Source organism: Ammospiza nelsoni, chromosome 3 (assembly GCF_027579445.1).
Source record: "Ammospiza nelsoni isolate bAmmNel1 chromosome 3, bAmmNel1.pri, whole genome shotgun sequence".
Lineage (NCBI taxonomy): Eukaryota > Metazoa > Chordata > Aves > Passeriformes > Passerellidae > Ammospiza > Ammospiza nelsoni.
In genome coordinates this window covers 1,106,774-1,129,805 of record NC_080635.1, presented here as the reverse complement: position 1 = coordinate 1,129,805, position 23,032 = coordinate 1,106,774, and the positions used below count along the sequence as shown (strand labels likewise).

At 45.7% G+C, this 23,032-nt stretch overlaps 1 protein-coding gene across 5 annotated transcripts in view; it reads left to right on the top strand.

Moving 5' to 3' along the window:
• PLCB4 (phospholipase C beta 4) overlaps window positions 1-23,032 on the top strand; it is a 176,996-nt gene that overhangs the window by 47,654 nt on the left and 106,310 nt on the right. For 4 of the 5 annotated variants that reach the window (XM_059468217.1, XM_059468215.1, XM_059468216.1 and 1 more), the window contains exon 3: window positions 19,988-20,055. The exons of the other annotated variant lie outside the window; for it this stretch is intronic. The gene's annotated coding sequence lies outside the window, so the exon portion shown is untranslated. The remainder of the gene's footprint in view (window positions 1-19,987; window positions 20,056-23,032) is intronic. 5 annotated transcript variants of the gene reach the window in all.

The following is a 23,032-nucleotide window of genomic DNA, read 5'->3' as shown; positions in this document are numbered from 1 at the left end:
TTGTGAGATGTTCCTGGTAGAAACAGGGATGTACCCTGGATTGCTTGCTCTGCCATGGCAAGTGAAGACAGGAAGAGTTTGGCAGGGCATTTCCCATGTGGTTGGAAGTGCAAGGGCAGGCTCACATTCAGCCATGCCTTGTCCTTGGTGTGGTGCCTCTCCTGCCAGGTGAGCCCTCCAAACCTCCAGGGTGCAGAGCTGGGAGCAGTGGTGTGGGAGGGTTGTGTCCGGGCCCCTGAGCTCTGGAGTGGCTCTGCTCAGCTGCACACACACTGCTGTGCTCCAGTGAATGATTCCCTCTCTCTGAGATGGCAGCTTTGCTATTGCAGAGATGAGCGGAGGTGAGGGAGTGAGCAGCTCTGCTGCTGGGAGCCCAATGCTCCTGGCTGTGCCTGTTGCTTACCCATGCTGATTTTGGAAACTGGCTGTTCCACCCTTCCCTCTCTGCACATGCATCACCTGGCTCCTGAAACAGGTCATGTGTCCCTTACTTTGTTTAACTTTCATTTTGGCACCATGTTCCCACAGCTACACGTTTTTATCCTCCCCACCCTCCATGAGCTCCACTCTGAGGCGTCCCCTCCTCTTTGTGCTCCCTGCCTCCTTCAGCTCCCCGCACGCACCTTTCCCTAGGGCTTTTACCCTTCCCCTCCGCATTTCCTGCTCCGCAGGCACACTCTGCCACAGCCCTAGCAGAGAGCCTGGCCCCTGCCTCTGGCTGGCATGGCACAGTGCCCGCAGCAGGGAACCCGGGTGCCTGCAGAGGGCTGGGCTGCCAGCTTCCATTTGCACATCAGGCTGTGGCGGCAGCAGCAGCTCCAGACCTTGGCTTATGTGTAGCAGCATGTCACAGGGCAGGATGGTCTTTGTGATTCCCTGTTATGTTTTGTGTATGGAAAAGTCAGGAACAGCCTTCGCTGAAGATTATCATTGTACCACTCTAAGAAGGCTTACCTACCAGATTTTACCAAGCTTTGTTTGATAATGATGGAAATTACCTTTTCTGAACCTGTCTTAAGTGAGCACTGCAAGTATCAGATTGCAAACTGGTTTAAATCCTTTCTCTTTGTCTTTTTTTCTGTTTATTTCTCCTCTTGAGTGAGTGGGTTTGCTTTTCATGAAAGGGTAAAATTCTTGAAGTGTTCCCAGTCATTGATGCAAGGACTATCATGTTGGCCAGACACAGGGGATGGGCAGCACTTTGCCCTCCAGAGCTGCTGCTGAATACTCAGAGGCACACTGGGAGTCTTTGTGGTGTTACACACACAGCTCATGCTCTGTAGGAATTAACTGCTTACACTGATTTCCTCACACAAGACATTGCAATTTACTTGAGACTGGCTTTTGCTTGATTGCCTGTTAAACAAATTTGTTACTTAAAAAAAATTATTACTCCTTTTTTTCCCCTGGTACTATATGAGAATAAACCCCAAGCATTGGTTTTTTTGTGTTCCTGCTGAAATGGCTTGGCACCAGAATTATAATCCTTCTATGTCTTGGGCTTTAGAAGTTGAGACGTGAGATTTGTCAGAATTTCTGAATTCTCGGCTCTTCCCTCATAAGTAATTGGTGAGATTTTGGGAAGCTTCCTGGTCCCTGGTCAAACGAGTCCCATATTTTCAGGACCATTACATATCTAACAGTTCTCACTACAGACAATCAGATTATTGAATGGTGTTGCAATCATTTTAACAATTGAGTCACGTAGTTTCTGGAATTTCACAATAGGTAATTAGTTCTCAAACCATTAACAGGCAATGCCTGGAAATGAAACCAGCCTTCCCTTTTTTGTTGTGTAGAATGCTCTTAGAAAAGAGTATATTTAAAGCTTTTTGCTTTTTAGTTTAAATGTTAACTTGAATATGTTATGAAACGTGAAGAGAATTATCTGTTGCTATTTTGCCTTCTAAGGCCACTGTCATCTTTGTGCTTTTGCACTTCACTGCTAGGATTCATTCTAATTAAAGAAAATGAGTATGAGCGGTATATTAGGAATGGTGATAACTTGCATGTGACAAGGAGTAACCTGAGCACAGACAAGCCACTGGATTTGCTGTCTAACATGACCCAGGGTGTGCATAACTCTTTGAGAGATAAAAGTCCAATGTACAACTTGAATTGGAAATGAAGACCTGAGACAAAACCCTGTTATTGCAGCGATGAAGAGAAACCATGAAGCTTGAAATCCCCTGTAAAAACAACAACAAAGCTCCCAGGCCTACAAACTGTTCCCTTATCTCAGGTTCTGTTTTGCCAGTTCAGTTTTCCCTTGGACTCTTCCATGGTTACAGAGCAGGAGCAGAAGTTCTTCTCAAGGTGTTGCTTTCCAGCTGTTACTGACACCCTGTTCTGCTAAAATGTGTATGTCAAGTTTGTGAAAGATGAGTTGTTAGTTAACATGGGGCTTTCTGGTTTTTCCCATTAGTGAAGGGTAATATATTTGGTCCTCTTTATATGGAAATGAATCCACGTTCTATTTACAGCCCTCTACTAAAGCCTCATCTTATGAAGGCAAAATTGGGTTCTGGGTAGCCAGAAAGATTTAATTAAAAGACATGATATAAAATTAATGCAGCCCATCTTCAGCTTCCTTGCAATCTGAATAGCTGTAAACAAGGGGCTCTGACTGGCTGTGCCAGTGGGCTCAGGGAGTTTGTGTTCTGTATGTTTTCCAGGCACTGAGGGAGTTTTGAATTATGTGTCCAGATAGTCTCATGAGAGCTGTTCCCATGCCCGAGGGCTGAGGCTGGAATTCTTTTTTCCCTCCAATTTGCAGTGTCCTTTGGGGCCAGCACACACTCACATATTCAATTGTGATTGTTTTTCAGTGGTGCTTATCTCTGAGCACAACAGTAAATTGAGACATCCCTAACTGATTTCAAGGGAAGTATAATCTGGAATTCAGCTTATTTTGGAGGTCTGGCAGTGGCCCTGTCGCTGTAGTAGCAGAGGGATGGTGGTGTCACAACTGCAGATTTCTTGGTCTGTGAAAGTACTGGGGTGACCTTGGTTTTATTTAGTTTAGTTTGGAACCAGGGATTTGCTTTCTGCTCAGGGTTTTCATCTCAATGGGGCCCATGTGAGAAACATTTTAACTGAGCTTTTATTGTGTACCAAAGGGGCTGCTTCAGCCTTTTATCAATAGGAGCGCTGCACATCTAATTTATTGAAGGCCTGTATGAAAAGTTTGTTTTCATTCAAGGTTTGCTTTTCTTTTTTTCTGGTAGTGTTGACTACACCCACATTTACACCTTTCAAATGCTGTTTGCAAGGCTGGTTGTTTGGGATTTCTAAATCTTAAAGCTTTTATGCTTTGCTAACTTTTGAAAACTGTGTGGCATTCTGTTTGACAACCCTTTAGTCTCTGCATGTCACCAAGTACTGTTTGAGCAGTAAATGATGGCTCCAAATGTAAGAGCTTCAAATTAATAACTAGTGTGGAGCAGCGGAATGATATCTAAAATGAATAAAAATGTATCTTGTATTGTCAAGGAGGGATTAAAGAAGTAGCTGAAATTATGACCAAATGTGACAGGAGGTGGAATCATTTCTTAGTGGTCTGTTCCCTGCTCAGCAATTGAACTTCTCTCACCTAAGGAGTGAGGGGTATCGTGGGTAGCCTGGTTTCGGTAGCGGTGCCTCACTGATAGGGGTTGCTCCCAATTTGTTTTGGTTTAGGTGCAGGTTAAAGCTGGCTGAGTCCAAACTGACAGTGGGAAGGTGATTTTCAGCCCACCCTCGGCCCCAGGGCTGAGCTGTCAGCCAGGATCCCTGGTGAGTATCAGCATTTCAGGAGAGGCTCCATCCCAGCTGTGCAAGGGGTTTGTGCTGTGTGTGCTCATCACCCCGAAAAAGGGGAGATTTTGGGGTGTCTGAGTGGATCGGATTCTACTTATAGGCATACAGTGATTGCACAGGGTGTGTTCACCTGCTCTCCTGTTAGACACATGAATACAAGTCTGTGTAGAAAGCTGAATATGTTTTAGCTGGCAATTTTAAAAGTCAGTTACGTTTGGCCTTATTTCTGGTGGTTTTTTATGAGATAGAGCTTCTCTTTTGCAACTTAGTCATCTTCTCACCTCACTTTTGTACTGCAGCTATCGTGAATCCTTTCAGATTGAATTGCCGTCTTCATTTTAGGCGAATGAAAGCATATTTCAATGCTTATGATTTGTTGAAGCAGGCAATTGGCAGAGGGAAATTGAAGTTTTGGGTGTAAGTTACAGGAAGTTGGCAAGCAAAATGCTCCAGTGCAGAACCCAAAGCTGCAGTAGAGGTAAATAAATATTTCACAGAAAAATGTAAATCAATTGTTCTTGTACTCCTCCATTACATCAGTAGAGATCTAATCAGCTTCAGGTGAGATTTTATCCATGATAGTTTTATAGTGGTGGTTTAAGTCATCAGGCAGGGCAGAAAATGAGATTCTAAACCTTTGATACTATACGATATTCCAGCCTTCCAGGCACGACATTTAATTATAGCAGCCAGAGTTTGCTTTGGCTTTAACGAGCAGTTGTGTCTGTGTGGAGCAGTTCACAGCACTGCCCCCAGCTAGAAGAGCACCTTCCATGGGGACAGCTCTGGAGCCTGGGTGGCTGCTGTGCAGTGTGACAGTGCACATCTGTGCAGGGACAGGGTGGCTGCTGTGCAGTGTGACAGTGCACATCTGTGCAGGGACAGGGTGGCTGCTGTGCAGTGTGAGTGCACATCTGTGCAGGGACAGGGTGGCTGCTGTGCAGTGTGAGTGCACATCTGTGCAGGGACAGGGTGGCTGCTGTGCCGTGTGTGAGTGCACATCTGTGCAGGGACAGGGTGGCTGCTGTGCAGTGTGACAGTGCACATCTGTGCAGGGACAGGGTGGCTGCTGTGCAGTGTGACAGTGCACATCTGTGCAGGGACAGGGTGGCTGCTGTGCAGTGTGACAGTGCACATCTGTGCAGGGACAGGGTGGCTGCTGTGCAGTGTGACAGTGCACATCTGTGCAGGGACAGGGTGGCTGCTGTGCCGTGTGACAGTGCACATCTGTGCAGGGACAGGGTGGCTGCTGTGCCGTGTGTGAGTGCACATCTGTGCAGGGACAGGGTGGCTGCTGTGCAGTGTGAGTGCACATCTGTGCAGGGACAGGGTGGCTGCTGTGCAGTGTGAGTGCACATCTGTGCAGGGACAGGGTGGCTGCTGTGCCGTGTGTGAGTGCACATCTGTGCAGGGACAGGGTGGCTGCTGTGCAGTGTGACAGTGCACATCTGTGCAGGGACAGGGTGGCTGCTGTGCAGTGTGACAGTGCACATCTGTGCAGGGACAGGGTGGCTGCTGTGCAGTGTGAGTGCACATCTGTGCAGGGACAGGGTGGCTGCTGTGCCGTGTGTGAGTGCACATCTGTGCAGGGACAGGGTGGCTGCTGTGCAGTGTGACAGTGCACATCTGTGCAGGGACAGGGTGGCTGCTGTGCAGTGTGACAGTGCACATCTGTGCAGGGACAGGGTGGCTGCTGTGCAGTGTGACAGTGCACATCTGTGCAGGGACAGGGTGGCTGCTGTGCAGTGTGACAGTGCACATCTGTGCAGGGACAGGGTGGCTGCTGTGCCGTGTGACAGTGCACATCTGTGCAGGGACAGGGTGGCTGCTGTGCCGTGTGTGAGTGCACATCTGTGCAGGGACAGGGTGGCTGCTGTGCAGTGTGAGTGCACATCTGTGCAGGGACAGGGTGGCTGCTGTGCAGTGTGAGTGCACATCTGTGCAGGGACAGGGTGGCTGCTGTGCCGTGTGTGAGTGCACATCTGTGCAGGGACAGGGTGGCTGCTGTGCAGTGTGACAGTGCACATCTGTGCAGGGACAGGGTGGCTGCTGTGCAGTGTGACAGTGCACATCTGTGCAGGGACAGGGTGGCTGCTGTGCAGTGTGACAGTGCACATCTGTGCAGGGACAGGGTGGCTGCTGTGCAGTGTGACAGTGCACATCTGTGCAGGGACAGGGTGGCTGCTGTGCAGTGTGAGTGCACATCTGTGCAGGGACAGGGTGGCTGCTGTGCAGTGTGAGTGCACATCTGTGCAGGGACAGGGTGGCTGCTGTGCCGTGTGTGAGTGCACATCTGTGCAGGGACAGGGTGGCTGCTGTGCAGTGTGACAGTGCACATCTGTGCAGGGACAGGGTGGCTGCTGTGCAGTGTGACAGTGCACATCTGTGCAGGGACAGGGTGGCTGCTGTGCAGTGTGAGTGCACATCTGTGCAGGGACAGGGTGGCTGCTGTGCAGTGTGAGTGCACATCTGTGCAGGGACAGGGTGGCTGCTGTGCCGTGTGTGAGTGCACATCTGTGCAGGGACAGGGTGGCTGCTGTGCCATGTGAGTGCACATCTGTGCAGGGACAGGGTGGCTGCTGTGCCGTGTGACAGTGCACATCTGTGCAGGGACAGGGTGGCTGCTGTGCCATGTGAGTGCACATCTGTGCAGGGACAGGGTGGCTGCTGTGCAGTGTGAGTGCACATCTGTGCAGGGACAGGGTGGCTGCTGTGCAGTGTGAGTGCACATCTGTGCAGGGACAGGGTGGCTGCTGTGCCATGTGAGTGCACATCTGTGCAGGGACAGGGTGGCTGCTGTGCAGTGTGACAGTGCACATCTGTGCAGGGACAGGGTGGCTGCTGTGCAGTGTGAGTGCACATCTGTGCAGGGACAGGGTGGCTGCTGTGCAGTGTGAGTGCACATCTGTGCAGGGACAGGGTGGCTGCTGTGCAGTGTGACAGTGCACATCTGTGCAGGGACAGGGTGGCTGCTGTGCAGTGTGAGTGCACATCTGTGCAGGGACAGGGTGGCTGCTGTGCCGTGTGTGAGTGCACATCTGTGCAGGGACAGGGTGGCTGCTGTGCCGTGTGACAGTGCACATCTGTGCAGGGACAGGGTGGCTGCTGTGCCATGTGAGTGCACATCTGTGCAGGGACAGGGTGGCTGCTGTGCCGTGTGTGAGTGCACATCTGTGCAGGGACAGGGTGAGCAATGGGGTGGTGCTGAGCTGTGACCTGGGGGGAACCCCTCTGCTGCTGCCTGCCCACTGCCCTTTTGCACCGGGGCACTTGGGTGACCCCTGGCAAATCACATCAGCTCTCTGTGCCTTGTCTTCTGTGCAAGGAGGCTTTGCTTTCCTCACAGTAGTGTTCTGAGGCCTAATTAACATTTTCCATGTGCTTCCAGAACCTCAGATGAAAGGCGTGCACAGAAAGCAGTATAATTAACAGGAGCTTATCAGCTGAGCTTTACAGAATTAATTCTCATAAATATAAAACTGAATGTTTTGTAAGAAGCTTTTCTCTACCTTCCATCCCTAAAAAGCATCATTTGTGGATATGATATTTTAAGATCAGTAAAAAGAAATGTTTATTTTCTTGTGCTGGGATATTCTTCTGAGTGCTCTCATGCCTTATTGTGTTAGGGATTTTGAGATTTGGGAATGTGTGCATTGCTCCAGGATATATCCACATAAGGAGAAAAAATTGATTAGACTGTGTTTGCAGATAGTTTCCCACTTCTGCTGTAAACATAGCATTGTTTTCAAATTATTTTCTGTTTCTCAAAGACAAAAGAAATCTCAACAAGTTAAAAATTAATCAACTTTTTGCTGCTTCCTGTGGATTTTCTTTTTCTACATTTGGCATATTCGAGTACTGCTGCTGCCAGAGGGAGAGGTGGAGCTGCTGGTGACATTTAAGGCCATTTTGCTTACTCCATCTCTGTGGTAAACGCAGGGATGACTGGACCTGCATCAGAACTGGGATGGCAGCATGACTGGTGTTGGAAGGAAGCTGTGGTGGGGTCTGCTGCCAGTACTGCGGGGTCACAGCAAAAAACAGAGCAAGGAACAGGAGTGCTGGGTGCAGTCCCACTCATAATGCACAAGGATGAGCACTGAGTATTTGTGCATGCTTGTCCTTACTTTAACAGCACCTCAAGGCCCAGTTCCTGCCCCGGGCAAACAGAATTTTATAGATTATAGGCTCATTATGTGCCGACTGGGATTAGGATTATTTACTGTCCAGAATTTAAACCGTATTAATTTTGCTTCCAGAATGGATCTGATCTGCAAGTGTTTCCAGGGAGCAACAGAATCCTGTTCAGTGATCTGGGTGGTCTGCTGGGCAGCGCTGGTTTGTGTTTGTCTATAAAATCTGTCACCAGGCGTTCTTCCACAGTAGTCTGTTGTCTGGTAGGAAATGTATGTCAAGCAGAATTAATATTATTATTCCTTGTGGCTTGTCTCTGCTTTTAAGGCTAACTGGAGAAGAGTCAGTGTGGTGGGGCACTGAGGCCGTTTGTCACAATGCTTTTATTGTGCTGCTCAGCTGCAGTGCAACATTCGTTTCGTGCTCTCGGAGCGTGGCATTTCCGCTCGCAATGCAGCACCAGGGAATTCTGATTTCATTTCCTAGAAGATTTTGGCAAAATTAGAAGGCAAGTAACTTATGTTTGTCATATTTTGGCTGGATGTTTTCTGGGTTTTTTCCCCTTGGATCAGCAAAATGGAAACAACTGCAGAGGCAGCAGTGGATAATTTGGTTTCTAGGTTAGGTGGCGTTCAGGAGCAACAGGCAGTGATGATCCAGTGTCACAATGATGTTGTGAGGATGCAGTCACAGGTATTTATTCACATTATGCTGTGATTTATGGCAGTATTTATCACTTTTTTATCTGCCTTGAATTTAGCACTTTGCTTGCAGATTTTAGGCATGGCTTAGCCTGTCTTAAATGCAGAGACTGTGCCTGGTTAAAGCACTGCTGGCTTGCTTAAAATGAGTGCAGAGATGTAGAGGGGGTTAGTGCGGTAGAATGGCAGTGCTCGCAGTCGTTTCCCAGGTGTGCAGGCAGGGCCAGCAGCACGCCCGCAGGGTGGGTGCCATGGATGAGCCATGCCCTCTGTGTCCAGGGCTCAGTCCCGGGCACAGCAGGGCCGGCTCTGGATGCACAGCTGGAGTTCTTGGTGACAGGCCGAGGTGCTGCAGCCTGAGCAGTGCCTGGGAGGCCAGGAGCAATGGATTCCTCTTCTTCCCTTCCTCTGTGCTCAGGACACGCCTTTGGGCTCCATGACCCTGTGGTGCCCAGAAGCCCAGGTGAGGCAGCTGTGTCCTCAGCAGGAGGAGCTGGTTCCCAGGGAGGGAGAGAGAGCAGCACCGTCAGAGCCTGCCCTTCTCAGGGTGATCGTGTCCATCCCACAGGAGCTGGGTTTGAATTACCTCAACACTGAGCGAGCACACCGGCAAACCTTAGCCAGGCACTAATTCACATCATTAATGGCTCAATAGAGGGATTTGTGCAACTCCAGACTTGTTTGGGTAAGAAATATTCTTTCAAATTTAGTTTCTGTAGGGTTTGATAGTTAGGAGTGAACTCTCACCTGAATTCATAGTGTGTTGATTCTGATTTTGCCAGTTAATATTGGAACGTGTTTATTTATTTTACCGGCTAATGCAATTGAACCAGTACAAGCCCAAGGGTGAAAGCAGCCATCTTAGTAAGCGTTGATTTATCTGCTCTACAACAGGATATGTTCTTTGTATCTCAATGATGCAAAACAGATACGGCTAAGGTAAATCAATCTTCCACTCCAGGTCAGGCTTCAAGGTGGAAAAAACTATAATATTTGAGAAATAAAAGCAGCAAAGGAATATTTACCTTCTTTGAAGAAGTATTTTAACATCTATGACACTTTCCTTGTTATCAGACTCTTTTTGCATCCTTCAGAATATCTGAGATATCTCAAAGGTTGTAAGGTTGTTTCCGGCACTCCTGGACTAGCATTAATGTGCTGAAATTGAAAGACAGCAGAAAAGAAAACTCCCAGTGAGTACAGATTTTTACCTTCACAGTGGCTTACATTATTTTTGAGGTCTCTTATCTGCATTCAGTCACTTAGGACCTATCAGCTCCTTTATGAGCAGTTTCACTGTGTGAAGCTGCACTCTTGGTCACTTTTGTTATTTATTTGTCTGATTTATTTTTAACTGGAGAACATTTATGGGAGTGACAGTGGAATTTTCTTCCACTCGTGCAGTAGCATGCAGGCACAGCACAAGGCATTGGAAAAAAACCCATAAAAATCAGCCAGCAGCTGGATAGATTGAAGCTATAATGATGTGACTGTTACTGTTTTATTTGAAATGCATCAGATTCTAAGTCAGTGATATCCTCCTGAATTAACAGCCTTTCTAATTAAGGGAGAAGGGTTAAATCATGAGCTTGGTTCATTGACTTAGAGGCTGCCTGCATGATTTATGTTAAATTATGGTTAATGCAGCTGGGGCACGAGTGAGACACTTTCCTTTGGAAACATAAATGAGATAAATCCTTCACCAGTTGAGTCGTGTTCATCAGTTGTGAACCATTTGTTTATCCACTTCTGTTTTGTAGCACTGCAGATAAGATGGGCACACATACACAAATAGAGGCAAAACTAGCCTAACACACAGGGATTCATATAAAGCACTGTTTTAATTCAGAAGTACACTTGGAGGATGTCTTATGTGTCAGATAATAGCTTGCATAATCTTTTTAGTTGATTATGCATGTAACAGGTTCTGACTTTTTGGCAGAGCATTTGTTGGCTTTCTTTGCCAGAGACTTATGCCACAGCCTGTTACAGTGTAGAAAATTGGAATACTAAAGGATTTAGGAGGCTTGTTTTCTGTAAATTCTTACTCTTCACTGCTGAAAAAAAAAATTGCCATAGAACTGCACAGACTGTCAGAAATGCTATGAAATGTAATGAAATTATACTTTTTTTTTTTTTTTTAATTTAACCTCTAGAGTTAAATGTATCATAGAGTGGCCTGGGTGGGAAGGGACCTTAAAGATTCCAACCCTCTGCCATGGAGAGGGTTGGAATTTCGCTAGACCAGCTTGATCAGAGCTCAATCCAACCTGGTCTTAAGCCCTTCCAGGGATGGGGCAGCCACAGCTTCCCTGGGCTGCTTGTTTCAGTGGCTCACAGTGCTCTTAAAATGAGCAGAGTGGTTCAAATACCCACAGAAAAGCTATGAGGTGTTGAAGAACCTTTTAATAAATGCCAGGAACAGAAATTTTGCATCCAAAGCACGTAGCTGTGACAGAATCTGGTAAAGCATCCCCTCTTCAAAATTCCTTGTTCAAAATTTCCTGGAAGCCAACCCCAGAGATTTGTGTGAATGGGGAGAGGTATCCCTCTAAGAGTGGGGAGTTCCTGTGTGAGGAATCTCCACTGTAAATGACATTTGTGTGTGTGCTGTAGGGAAGGCAATCCCATGGAGCCTGTGAATCCAGACAGGCTCCGCTGTGCAGCCAGGGAAAGCTCTGGATTAAATCTGCTCTGAGCTAATCACATTGGCAATCTCAGCTGCCTAGGTGAGGCCTGGTGCTGGCCAGGAGGCCCTGGATGTCTGCTGTGGGATTCTCAGGTCTAGTCCTGGGGCAATTCCCTTTTCTCCTCTTTCAAAGCATCTTTCCTCTCCCCAGCATAGGAAGGAGAGCTGTGCTTGCTGCCTCTTTGCAGGTGGGTCAGTATAGTCATGATCAGATGCTTTCAGCCAACAAGCTCTGTCTTTAAGTGTCAAAAATCCATTCTTCCTATAATTTCCTGTCACTCCTATTTCCAGACTTCATCAAGTCAATCATTTTGATAACCTGACATCAGCCAGATGCACTACTGGGGAAAATTTATACATAGGAATGTTCCTGGTTTTGTATGGTGAAACAACTTACTAGACTTTCAAGCCTTTTAATTTTATGGTTTTTTTTAAATAAAAATGGTCTTTTGCAGGGAATTGACAAAAAAACTGAGCTGGAGTTTATAGCAGACAAATTTAGGAAATATGGTGAACCAGAAAGCTTCTAGACAATTTTCTGGTTCTTTTAGCAGTCAGGCTGTATTTCACATCACAGTTTACATTACAATAATGTTAAATAGCATATGGTTGCATTCTTTGGATTAAATCCTAGTTCTTCCTAAGTTAGTGATAGAATTCACATCAATTTCAAAATCATACTCGTTGCCTGATGCATAAGGACTATTCTTCCAAAAAAAATGGTGTCCTTGGGAGAAATCTCAGCCTGGAAAAAGCAGGAATGCAAGTTGTCACTGGAGTCTTGTGCAGTCTGGAGAGAGCAGGGAGTGAACAAGTATTGACTGTTTCCTGCTGGGCAGTTCAGCATGGCCACAAGAAGCTCAGAGCTCAGCCCTAAAAAGCTGCTTGTGATTCTGCAGCTCAGCTGAGGTTTTTAAGCTCTCACCATCCATCTGTTGCAGACAGTGACAAATATGAATTCAGTGCTTTCTTGTGCTGTATTCCTCATTTTTGGCATACATAGGAGATCAGAGTGAGATTTGGATGGCTTGGAACCAGCAAACTGATGCAACTGGCTTTGTGGTGCTCTGGGAGCACAGCAGAGCTGGGGATTCTCTCATGTGCTCTCCCTGAGCTCATTGCAGCAGCTCTGTGCTCAGGCCCAGGGCAGGCCAGATGAAATCACTGGCATTCCACCTGCCTGCCCTGCAGCACTCTTTGGACTGCTCTGATATGTGGGAGTAAGTGATAAGATCCCCGTGAATAGTCCTTCTGTCAGTAATGATCATGGGGAATTCTAGGAATGTCTGAAGAGACCCATCTTTCTGTGGAAAGAATGTATTCATAGCTTCAGGAGATTTAGGTTTCAAGGAGGCTATAAAGTGCCCATGCAGACTATTGCCTGTATTTTTATAAATAAAATAAAAACCCAAATTGTTGCTGTCGAGCTGTTTCAAGTGGAGATTTTTTTTTTGTCAGAATGATAGCAAATTTACTTTGAAAAGTATACACTTTGTCCTTACAACTTCCTTACAGTTTTTCCATGGCAAGCACACTGAAGTGAGCACAACAGGATTCAATATGTGCAAGATGAAAAGATCAAGATTCCTGTATTGGGGTGCAACTTTACACAACCTCCAAGTGGTCCTGCTAGAAGTCCTCATTGAAATTCTTGTGTAAGGCTTTGTTTTGAGAACACGCTGAACTGGCAACATAATTTCAATGCGGGATGCTCTGGAATGATCCGTTTTTATTTTTCTTTTCCAGTGTAAGTTAGTAAGAAATAGTTGACAATCTACCCTTTTTAAAAATTATCGTGATGTTGGGTGATGCTTAATATTAGACTTCAGAGAAAATCACTGTAAAAAAGAATTATCCATAAAGTTTTATGTGATGTTTAATTAGAAATCATTACAAAATTATATATTACGAAATATGACATATTACCAAATAACCTGATGGGTTGGCATAAAATTTGAGACATAATTTATACACTGAAATTGATTAGAAGATTTAGATGATGCATTAAAATCTTTGCCAAAACTGTCTTATTAAATGGAATCCAAATTTCAACTGTTTACTCGTATAGTCCAACCACTTGGATGAAGGTATGTGCTTGTCTCTGCAAGTTTGAATATTTCCTTTATACATTATTCCTCTTGGTTTATTTAGTGTTATTATCTACTACATCTCTAAATGCATCAAATTGAACATGTCATCATAGTTTTGGAATATTTTGGCATTATTTTTGGAAATGCTTAACTTGATATTTTAAGATTGGAATTTCTTTACTCCAGTCCTGTGTTAAATATCTGTATGTTTTTATTCAGCTCTAACCAGGATCACTTGACCATGGTGAGATCATGAATATTTGTGTGTGTTCATGAACTTTTCTCTGGATAAAAAGTTTCCAGTGCTGAAACCATTACCATTCAAATGATGCGAAAATATTCAAAGCTCATCTATCATGTATGAGCTCCAACAGGAATGCTTTTGAAAATGGGAAACAGCAGAAAGTTTAGCGAGTTCCATGAGTGCTGTGTTGCTGCAGATGCATTTTGGACCAACAGAATTAAAATAAAAGTATAAATAGGACAGCACTACGTGCCTGTACATGCACAAGTGTGGATTCTCCTGGCACTGCTGACCCTTCAGCACTGGGCCAGCAACAAACTTCAAGTTGACTTAAATAAATCATCACTTAAGTGGTTTTAAAGGGCAAAAATGGACACATGCAACCCTCCAAAATCCTTTATTATGCTTCAAATCCATTGTAATGAGAGTCACTCTATTCTTTTTTTCATTTATATCAGTGGTGGGAAAGATATGGAGGAGAAAATCTGTTTTGATCAGAGTTTTATGAAGAAAAAGGAAATAACAGATAGTAAATGTAAATTTAATTATTGTGAGGACATCCTTGACTATATTGTCACAACCTTTTTATACTGCCAAACTGTCCCCAGCAAAAAATTGTCATTGATTATTCTATTGCCATGCTGGGGCCACCATTGACAGGTTTCAGGTTTAATGCTTAAGAACACAAGACGGAAGTTTTGGCAATCATCACCTGGTATTTCTCCTTGTTACTTTTTCTTTGCCATCGTTCCCAGAACTGCGCTGCTGAGAGCGTGCAGCCCTCCCTCACCAAGGATAACTCAATTTCTTTGCTGTTTCTGTCCCGTTTTCCCTGCCTGCAGCCTGGCTGGGCTGTAGCAGTTGGTTCCTGTTCCCTGTGTTTATTCCCCGCCCTGGGAGCTCCCGGCCGGGTCCCTGTGTGTTGTTCTTTCGCAGTTTCCCAGGTGTGGCACCCGGGGAGGGACATCCCTGAGCCCGCTCCGCTTGGCAGCCATGGGGAGAGGCTGGCACCTCCCTGCTGGCACCTCCTGGCGTGGGGAAGGCAGGCACAGGGCAGCTCAGCCCCTCTCGGGGCCGCTTGTCTTGCTGCAGCCATTGCCGCGCTCCTGCTCTGCAGGGGAAGGGTTTTATCCCTCCTGGGTGCTGGGGAAGGAGCCGGGGGTGCCTCCGAAGCAGAGGCTGCCCCCAGGGTGAATGAGCCTGTTACTGCTGTGACCAAAGGATTTTCCCTCTGTTCCTGCCACAGCCTGTTTTACAGAAAGTTTTTGTTTGTTTTCTGTGGCAACCACAGGCTTCTGTTAGAGCATTCCGCATGTCTCTGCAGCTGGGGTATGGGTATGTATTGATTTATTTTTTTTTCCTTCGTGAAATGGCTTTGGAGGTTTGGAAATCTTCCTTTAATATTCCAGCTTGAACAGAGGAAATAATATCAAAGATTGAGTGCTGTGGGAAAGAGAAGTGATGTGTAACTGTCATGTCAACACAATCAAAATCTTATCAGATACAGAATCTCAAAATTTGGAATACCCGCTGCCCCACATCATCTGGACATGGCTTTTACTGGTTCCCTTACAACCCTCTGTGGACAGTAATGTTCCTTACAAAAGCAGCTTGAAATCACAGCCTTTACATCCCTTAAAGCGTTAATCCCTTATTCCAACACATCAAATGTCAGCTGCTTGTTAGCATGGTGCAATTAAAGCACACATAAGGCAGCAGTGAAGACAAAAACAAATTGCATGAAATAGAAGTGTGAGGATGCAGATCCCTGCTGTATTGCTCTGGGTATGAAGTTTTTGTAGCTTTCTAAGTTTGCTATTCCCTCAGCTGTGCTCATGTTTCTGTTTGTCAATCCAAACCTTAACCCTCATCACTGAACCCATAAGAAAAAAGAAGGAAAGAGGCAAGCTTTGGTTGGGTTTTTTTTTTCCCTGTTAAAATAAAATAAAGACATTGTAAACTGTGTTTGCCACTGGGAAATTGCAATGGTCAGCTTAAATTGTAGTCCCTGTGTAATTTCTGCAATCCTTGTGTGATCCATGTGTATGGTTTGAAGGCCCTCGTGCAGGTGTTTGCTCTTGGATGGACAAACCCCCATTTCCCCTACTCTTTTTGCTGTGGGATTTTTAGGAATGTCTCTAAGAACATGTGTTCTTCCTGCTGCCAGAATTAGGACAGATTGATCCATGTGATTTGGCCAGAGGCACTACCAGACAACTCTCCAAGAAAAGAACCACAGTACTGCTCTTCCCTCTCCCTGTTTGCTGGATCCCCAGGTGAATGCTGGCCTTCTTATTTATCTTCCAAATGGTCCAGCAGTCCTTGTGTTAAGGCAGAAATTACTGCTCTGCCTGGATTGCTGCTGCAGAGTTTCCAATCACAAATATTATTTTACTACAGCAAGAATGAAATATTTCAATTTTTAGCATACTGTACAGCTGTACAGCAGAGAGATTCTGTATTCTTGGCTTGGGCAGTTGCTAGATCTAAATCCTGCTCCACTATATCTTTATTGTGTTCTCTTACAGCAATTGAATGTTTGAGTTTTTTAGAACAAACAGAAAATGTTTGCTGTCCCCTCCCTGGGGGCTCCTTTTCCTGGCAGGGCAGGGCAGTGCAGGTGGCAGTGCCGTGCAGGTGGCGGCTGTGTGTGCAGAGCCCCTTTGTGGCTGTGTCCCTGTGCTGCCCAGGCCCCTGAGTGCACGGTGCAGGGATCAGGACGTCTCAGGGGCAGCTCTGCCTCTGCTCCAGGTGGGTTTTTAGCTTGGCTTCAGCTTTGTGTCAGAGGTGGAATCAGAGCAGAGGTGTGTGTGTTGTCCCTGGTGCCGCAGTGGTGAGAGGGGTTTGCTCTGTGCCCAGCAGGGCAGGCTCAGCTGGGACTGGGGATGGGTCCTGTGCTGCCCCAGCCCCTCTGCTGCTCAGCTGCCACGCTGCGAGCACTGGCTGCCACTGGTAGCTGGGCTTCTTCCCTAGTTTGGTTTTTCCCCTGCCATCAACATGATTGTTGGTGTCATTTGTGGCTTTGCTGTGATGCTGATTTGAAAAAGATAATATGTAAAATTGTTTTAAATAACAAAGTATTAAATAGCAAAGTAATAATATGTAAAATTGTTTTAAGTAACAAATAACACATAGCTAGATGTAGACAACAGCTCTTCCATGATGTAGTTTACATCTAGCTATATGTTACTATCAAGTAGCAACTAATTAGCATACATCTTAATAGTCTGAAGGGCCCCAGAACCATTCTGTGCTTTCCACTGTGTCTGGAAATTAGTTGAGTCCTGCATGCATGGTGTAATCAGCAGGTTTCAGTGTGGTGATTTATAATTGCAGAACATGGTTCAAAGCTCAGCTTCACAAAACTGAGAGAAATGGGTTGCCTGATGTGCAGCAGGCCAGCTGTGTGACTGTACACTCATTTCTGTGGCTGCAAACTGAAACTCACCCTGGGCTTCTAGCCTGTTATTGTTGATAAAATTAATAATATACTTCCATATATTATCCTGTAAGTATGCACAGAATTCCCACCTGACCATCCATTTGATAACTTAAGGAGGCCCTGGACTCCAGTTAGCACCATGTGATGGAGTTAGGCCTCAGTGCCACCTCTTGTGAATTGTTAGTAAATGTTGCCAATCAGCTGCTTAGATATAAAATATTCTTTTTTTTTTTCCCTTCCCCCCCCCCCCCCCCCCCCCAAGTTAAGAAGCAAGACTGGTAAAAGCAGATGGTATCTTTTATCAGGCTGACTGCTGAGACCAGCCATTAAGTTTTTGGACATAGGCTCTTTTCCAGGTCTCTGAAAAATAGCTCTGATAATGTCACTTATCATGTGTGTGGTCTTGCTCCAAAAAGATTTGCAGCATTGCATTGGAGGTTCCAGATCTTTCCTTGTAAAAAGGTGACTGGAGATGACTTGTGAAGTTGTGGGAGGAAGAAAGAATTAAAGTTTATATCAAATGTCCCTTTTGTTGCTTGTTCTCACAGGAATGTGGCTGGGATCTTTCTTCAGTGAGCAGGGCTAGAAGCTATTCCATTTTTGTGCCTCAATTTCAGAAAAGGCTGAACTCACTTCCTCAGAGGATGTTCACAGAAGAACGAGGTGTCCAAGCCTGTTCTAGAGCAGTTCTTAAGATCCCTGACAGATGAAGCTGTTCTGATGCTTGACAGGCTCACTGCATGCTGCCTAATGCAGGACCGGGGCTGGGTTTTTTCCTGTTTACAGAAAAGTTTTAAGTCAAATTCATAGTTCCACCTGGAGTTACCAGAGTTGTCCAGCTTTGTTTGGATTCTGGAAATGAGGGGGGCTTGTGTTGGTGAAGTCCATTTACACAGTTCCTCATGGCAATGAGTAATGCCAGTTGTCTCTGCAGATCTTTTTATACATCACTAGTGTTCCTTAGCCCTTATCTCACAGTATTGCTTGTTCTTTCCAGAGGTCAACAGGCTTCTGAGAACTAATTCTGTCAAAAAAAAAAATAACCCAGAAAACAGGTTACAAGTTTTGTCTGTGCTTCTGTGAAAAAATTCAGGTGGTGTTAGAATGTAAAGCAGAATGCAAAGTGTGGGGAGTGGGAGCAACCACTTGATGAGATTTAGATCAGCTTGAGTTTGCCTGTGCCTGGTGCTTGGCAGATGGCTGGCAGCAAGCTGGCAGGGATTCCACCTGTGCCAGTGTGGGCAGTGTTGTCTTAGCTAAGGGCAGGGAAGAGTGACAAGGTGCTGCAGCTCCTTCTGCTGCCATGGCATGGCTGTCATACTGCTCCACACTCAGCTCTGGGGGGTGAAGAAAGGCTTTATGCCTTCATTTTCACAATTGTTATTTTAATTAGCCCTTTAAAGGTTATTTTTTTCCTCTTATCTCACAGCTCCATCTACTGTTGGTGCACTTGGTGTTATTTAATCTTCAGTTTTCTCCTAAACACACACACAGCAAACAGCTGATTTCACCTTTTGTGCACTCTTGGACTTCAGTACCTTCTTTGTCCTCCTTGTTCATCCCCAAACTTCTCTGCTGCTTTCCTCTTGCCTGTGATTTACTGTGAGTGCTGTGAGCAGCCCCAGGACACTGAGTGACAATTTTATTTGTTACTCAGCTCTCTTTGGATCGCAGGCTGAAGACTGCTGCTTGAGGGGAGTGCATGGCAGATGGGGAACATCTGCTGGAAAAACATCTTCTTATCTGTGCACACATCTCATTGTTATGTTGTTCTGACTGTAGCAAACTTGCCTTGTTAATTGCAGTCTTACTTCACCAAGCTGAAATAGTTACATGGGTTTTAGCCTCTGTCTCTCCTGGCTCCTTGTACATCAAACATCAGCTTGCCTTTTGTACTTCAGTGCCCTGCACTGTGATTCCTGATGCCCTTGCTCTGTTTCTCTTGCTAATAAGTAACACACTCTCACCCCTGACCAGCCCAGGCCCCAACCCTTTGTTGTTCATTTTTCCCATTCTCCACTCAAGACCTTTATACTCTTTTTGTGGCCTCTTGCAGCACAAGATGCCCCCCGATGAGCTGCCTCATTATCCTTCTTCAGTGGCTCATATAAAGTCTCTTTCCTGTGAGCAAGGCCCAGTTTTGAGGCTCTTGTGCAGAAAGTGTTTTCTCAGTGCTCCCAAGGAGCCCCGGTTTAGCAGTGCATCCCTGGCAGCCGTTCCCACGAGCCCTTTGGCGTGTGCAATGACTTTGGCTGTGTTTTGGTACGATGCCAGCCAGGATGGCCTGGCACTGGTACCCACGTGTCCTTGCTAAACATCTGAGCTGCAGCAGGGTGCACCTGGCCCCAGGGCAGGTGGGATGTTCAGAAACCTTAGGAATGGATGGGGCATCGTTAGCCTCGTGCTTTGTAGCTGTCATGCTGTACTCCTGGGATAACACTCCCTTGCTACTGGAGCTTGTCTGTTACTCATTCTGGAGTGAAATCTTCCCAAGTTTATGTTGCTCGTCTAAGGAAGACACGAAACACAATTAAAATCAGCTAGCGTTTATTCTGGGAAGAGATAAATGTGGCAGCACTGTTCAGCTGCTCCTTTGTGATGATTATTAATCATTCAGGATGCTTTATGAATGTTAAAAGCTGTCCTGGTGTGCTGCGGTGGGGAATGAAATGCTTCATCCAGAGCTTCCAGCACTCCCAGCCACAGTCCATCGTTCTGCGTGCAGAACATTTCCCAGGAAGGATTTAGCAGTGGCAGAACCCAGTCCTGTTCTGCAGTGTTTGTCTGGGTACTGCACTTTGTGGGCCATGGGAAGGGTGTTTTTGCAATAGTGAGATCTAGCAGATAACACAGGTCTCAGACTGACCATCTTGTTTTGTTGCTTCACAGAAGGAAGAGTTTCCCAGCAAAGCAGTCCAGTTAGACCACTGATTGTCCACCCAGCACAGAACTCCTATGTAAGTTGCTCACTCCTAAACTAGAAATCACAGCTGAGTGCCATTTGCAGATGTGCTGCTAATGGAGCCTGTCTCTCTCTTGATGCATCAGTTTGAACTCTCAGTCCACTATTGTGACCAGCTGTGCACACACACATATATGGGGATATCACTCATATATTGTCCTGTACTTGGTATGCTGAAACCCTTTAGGCGTATCAGAGACTTCAGTATGTAGTTTGTAGGGCTCATGTGTTTCCCAGCAGTATTGGCTTACAGTGTTTTATAATGTCAGCCTAGCACCGTTTCTGTGGAAATGAGGCTGTGAACCTCATCAGGAGCCAGTGTTGTCCTTCAGAACAAAGGGAAAGACACATTTTTTGTGCTGTAGTGTAGTCACTGCCTGAGTATCCTGTCTGTTGTAGACAGGAACAACTTGCTGGTGTTGGAGGGGAGGTCAGCGAGCTGGGAGTGCCACTGAAGTCTTTGTTACCTGATCCAATGGCTTAAGGCAGCCAGGACTCAAAAGAAACACCTTTATAACTGAGGAGAAAGCTTGGGGAACAGTGGGGAGCACGGGTTGTTGCTGCTGGGAAACTGGTGTTTGCGGAATTTGGAGATGGGGCATTCCTTGTTCTCACTAAATGGGAGACTTCTTCATGACTGAATTCTGAACTCTGTTGCCATGGACGAGTGTCACACAACACTGGCAACTGATGAAACTGCTGCAAAGCCTTCAGGCTGATAACAAATACTGGAGTCAGTGGCCCACACTTAAAAGTACTTGTTTTTCATCCAGAAAATCCAATTTTTCAAGCCCAGTGGAAAGGAACTATTCCCCTAAACAACTCCAGGTACAGCTCTGGATGTCTTGCTCCTTACTGGCTCTCTGTGCCTTGTGGGTCTCTAATGTGCTGAATTCTTCTGGGAAATGAGGGTGAGGTTCAGAGATGAGCTGTGGCAATCACTGCTGAGTGGCCAGTCTGCCTAAAAGCTGTCATCTCCTGGGCCAGTGTCACCAGGGCTCTGGATGACCCCAGGGAGTCTCAGAGGGCAGCTGAGAATGTTTCAGTCTTTTTCTCTGCAGTCTGTGCTATCCAGAAAATTCTTCGCATAGACAGTGAGGGAGGAGGGAGTACTGCCTTGTACAGGGATTACCTGGAACTGCCTCGCTCACCCATCAAATGGGTTTAGCTCCAGGCCAGACAACTCCCACTGTCTCATCTCACATCCTCAGCTCCATATTCTCCATGGATATACCAGATATATATAGATACAGATATATATATACAGATATTGCTGTGTCTTGGCTTTCCCCTCTGTCCTGGCTTGTCATTCAAGTGACACTGATTATCCCTAAACTGAATCTGTTTGTTACTAGCTATAACCAGTGATTAGAATTCTTGAAAAATATTGCTGTTTTCCTGAAAATAAAGCTAGTGCTGGGCAGAACTTAACTAATGCAAACCTGAGAAATTGTGGGTGGATTTTGTATTCCCAAAGGGTGAAATAGTTGACAAAGCATGGCAACTGACAAACAGCAACACAAGTAATTTCTGGCATTCATATGAGGCCAAGGAGAATACATGCTGCTCAGAAACCAAGTGGATAATGAAGCATTTGGCTATGACAGAGCAGTAACATCCAGGCTGTCCTGGAGTTCAGAAGGCATTTGCAGTGGTGGTTTGGTGCACATGGATGCTTGTGTGTGTGTGTGTATCCTAAAAGAAAATGAGTCTCCAGTTGTTGAAGCTTCAAAATGCCAAAAATGATTAGCTTGTGCTTGGACTTAGTTTTAAGGTGTTCTTTAAGAAGTATAGATAAGCATGAATTTTAAACCAATCCAAACTTCAGCACTGGAGCTCACTGTTTGACCTGTAACAAGATTGTGACCCATCAAGGCTCATCTTCATCAGCTGCATTTGCTTTCTGGAATTAAACCTTGTGATGGCCTTGCTGACTTTTCATATTTTGTATACAGCTTGGAAGCTTGTTTGATCCTCTCTTAGAGTCCAGCTTTTCTCACAGCAGTCCTGAAAGTAAAAGCTGCACTTGAGGTTGTGGGGGGATAGAATGTACGAGAATACAGACAGTGCAGAAGGCAGTCTCACACCTGAGGAGTTGCAGCTGTACCAATCCCCAAAATCAGGAACAGGCCTGCCCTTAGCAGGCCACAGCTGTGCCCAGTAAGAAGAAGAGTGCTACAAAAGAGTGGGTGAGCTGGCTGAGGGGAGGGCTGCAGTGTGGTGGCTGTGCTGTGAGGAAGAAGGAGTCAGTGCTGCAAGGAGATGCCCATGAGACATCACCGAGAAGGTATGGAACTTTTGCAATGAGATGACAACAGAGGTCCTTGAAATAACAGGTATTAGAGAACTTTGCTATTTTAATTAATGTGCACAAGGTTGCACAGTGGATGAGATCCGTTTAGCATAGGAACTTACTGGAAATACTGAGATTGAGAGTTCAAATTCAATAAGCAATTTCTAAAAAATTTGGGCTTCATTTAAAACATTTCAGCTGCTGCTGTGTCTGGTGCTTTTTGTATAACAAAATGACACAGTGACTTCACAGCAATTAATAAACTCCTTGTTTTGGTACTTGCTGCTGCTTCAGTGGGAGCTGCTTTGCAACATCAGGCTGCTGGTACAGCCTGAGCTTTTGCCTCTCAAGGATAATATGTCACCTTTGTCAGATGTTGCCTCTTTTGGTCCTCAGTCTGTTCCATAAATGCTTGGAAGTTCAGCTGTCTTTTGTGGATTTCTTTCTTTCTTTGCTTTTTGTCCCTGCTGCTTCTGTTTGTTAGAGTTAATTGTTCTAAGATCAGAGGAGACACTTTATTGTGGAGAAGATAATTAACAGAAGCAACCAGGACATCCTGTCTTCTACAAAAACTTGAGGACCCCCTTTGTGAAACCTAACATCAGTTTTAAAAAAAGAAATTACTTGCCTTTTCATTTTGTTCTTCAAGTATTTTATACCTTGATGTTCTCTGCTGCGG